The sequence below is a fragment of the Sminthopsis crassicaudata genome, chromosome 3 (assembly GCF_048593235.1).
Source record: "Sminthopsis crassicaudata isolate SCR6 chromosome 3, ASM4859323v1, whole genome shotgun sequence".
NCBI classification, from domain to species: domain Eukaryota; kingdom Metazoa; phylum Chordata; class Mammalia; order Dasyuromorphia; family Dasyuridae; genus Sminthopsis; species Sminthopsis crassicaudata.
The window spans coordinates 605,988,275-605,991,180 of NC_133619.1; the positions used below are offsets into that span (position 1 = coordinate 605,988,275).

The window sequence follows — 2,906 nt, forward strand, 5'->3', positions numbered from 1 at the left end:
ATTATTGCTATTTTATGCTGGATCATGAGGAGAATCAAGGTGGCTGAGCAAGCAGAGGAGCAGACAGGGGATATAACTTCTCTATGAACTGTGAGCTGTGTGGTGGATCCCTGTGCCTTCCTGAGCCTCAGGTACATAGCATCAGGTGGAAGAAAACACTCTTTTTTTTTTAAACTTTAATTATTTTTTTTTATAGAGAAACAAATTGAGGCCTGTTGAAGTTAGGTGACTTGTTTAAGGTCATACAAAATAGAAAATAGCTGAGTTAGGAGCTAAACCCAAACCCCATCATTTTCTCATTGACATCCTCATCTGCTCAATGAGGGATTTGGACCGGATCATCTCAAAAAGCCCCTTTTGTCTCTAAATTCTCTGTTCTGAGGATCCCTTTACATTCTAAATGAGATCACAGAGGAGAGAGGTCACAGAGAGCTGACTGATTGAGGAATGTCTCGCTCCAGCTAAGTGTTCGTTCACCTTTAGGAAATGTCCAAGGCTCACAGGGGGTCAGGAGTACCTGGGAGGCTGTAGGAGCCCCTAGGGGCTTGCCACAGCTGGTGAGTACTGGCTGGCTGGCCACCTAGTAGAGTTCAAATCTGGGCTGGAAGTTGTTGTTAGAATTAAAATTTAGTTAGAAGAACCTGGGCTAGAAGTTGCTGTTACAATTAAAATTTGGTTAGAATTCACTTCCTCCTCCTCTTTCTCCGGGAGGTCTCAGAGACCCAGGAATGTGTAATGAGATTAGGACTTCCAGCATCTACCCCCCTGAGGGCCTTTGGCAGTCACAGTGCCTGGCAAGAGCCAAGTTAGTCAGGAAGTCAGGTTCTGGGTCTCTTTTTAGGGATGTCCAAGGTCACTTGCACAGCACAGGCTAGCCTTGTCCTGTAGATCTCGGGCGGGCCAGCTACCCAGCACATTCCGGCCTCTGGCCTTCATTTATAAAAGCTCTTCTCACTCTTTTGGGGGGTTAGGGGGATGTTCTCCTGCTGTCTACTCTGGCTCAGAAGAAATCTGTAGGTTTTTACAGTTACACCAAGGAGTTTGCAGGGGGGGGGGGAACCTCCATGGGAATGAGAACTCCTGGTTCCTCAGGTGGTTGGCTCAGATTACTTCCTAGCAAGCAATTTTACTACTCTGAATTAGTCAGTCAGTTGGTCAACATGAACTTTTTAAGGTTTTACTAAGTGCCATGAATTGTGTTAAGCTCGGGGAGACAGTTGTGACATAGTGGGTAAGAGCCTTGGGCTTGGGAGTCAGGAAAATCTGAGCTGGAATTCTGCCTTAGACCTGCCTCTCCTAAACCCAAATCACTTGCAAATCATGACTTCATCTTCCCAATGTCATGATCCTCTTTGAGAACAAAATTACAAAGAACAAACAACAATCGATAATCTGTGACTAAAACATGATGCTCCACTGGGTCCCAACAGGCTAATTCTCCTGTTGGCTAATGCAGCTCCCTCCCTCCCTCCCTCCCTCCCTCCCTCCCTTCCTTCCTTCCTTCCTTCCTTCCTTCCTTCCTTCCTTCCTTCCTTCCTTCCTTCCTTCCTTCCTTCCTTCCTTCCTTCCTTCCTTCCTTCCTTCCTTCCTTCCTTCCTTCCTTCCTTCCTTCCTTCCTTCCTTCCTTCCTTCCTTCCTTCCTTCCTTCCTTCCTTCCTTCTTTCCCTTCCTTCCTTCTTTCCCTTCCTTTTCTTCTCCATTCTTCCCTTCTTCCTTGCCTTCTCTCCCTCTCTCCACATAGGGAATCATCCTTATTTGAGGATGCTCTGCCCAAAGTAATATAAATTTTGATCAATGAAACCTCTTAAGATATCATTACAAGTTAGTTTTTTTAAAGACATACCTTAAATCCTCTCATCAATAGGCCAATAATAAATCCTAGCCCAAGCCTCATTTGATCATTGTTTAGGTCCTGTTTGACTCATAGTGAATGTAAATTTTCTGTTTTGGCTAGAAATCTTAAGGATCTTCCCTTCCCAGATTGATTTTGCTTTTGGAATAGGTAAAAAGATCATTCTTTGTCTCATTTCTTACCTAGTCTTAATCACTGAATGAGACTTGCCTTGACTCTAAAAGGTCAAGGTCTTTCACTACATCTGAAGCATCTCTAGTCATTCCAAATTTGCTCCAGAGGAAAGAGTAAGGCTGGTGACTGCACAGCCCTCCCTTACTTAAATCCAATTCACCTACAAGTCGTGACACTGCCTTCCCAACATCATGGTCCTCTGATAATGAAGAACAAACATCTCTCTCTCTCTCTTTTTTTCCTCTCTCTCTCTTTCCCTATCTATCTATGTCTGTCTTGTCTATATCTACTTATCTATCTGTTTGTCTCCTTTTTTCTGCCTATCATCTATCTGTCTGTCTTTCTATCTGTCTGTCTAGCTATCTTTTGTCTTGTCTGTTACTTATCTCTGTCTGTGTTCTTTTTACCTACCCACACATGTATTCATACATTTATATAACTTATATTTTGCACATAATAATATATTACAGCATATAATAATAAAATACTATAGTATATAGTTTAATAATTTATATAGTACTATAGTATATAATACTGTGCTATAGTATGTAATATAGTATATATTAATATACTTATAATTAATTAATATAGTATATATTAATATACTTATATTACATATACTATATATAACATACTTAATATATTTATATGCTGTACTATATACTATATACTATGGTAATTAATCCATAGTAATATGGTATATAGCATATTATAATAATATGGCATATAGTATAACACTAACTTCTGTAGGAATATAGTAGAATAGTATACATTTATATATACATATATATGTTATTATTGTTTGACTTTTCATGATGTTGTGGCCCATAGTGTCAATGGGATTTACTTGGCAAGGATACTGAGTGATTTGCCATTGTCT

The 2,906-nt window shown here is 40.2% G+C and overlaps 1 long non-coding RNA gene across 1 annotated transcript in view; it reads left to right on the forward strand.

Moving 5' to 3' along the window:
• The first annotated feature begins 426 nt into the window (after positions 1-426).
• Positions 427-2,906, forward strand: part of LOC141563968 (uncharacterized) — an 18,101-nt gene continuing 15,621 nt past the window's right edge. Inside the window, exon 1 of the long non-coding RNA XR_012488549.1 lies at positions 427-557. This is a non-coding gene — a long non-coding RNA (uncharacterized LOC141563968). The remainder of the gene's footprint in view (positions 558-2,906) is intronic.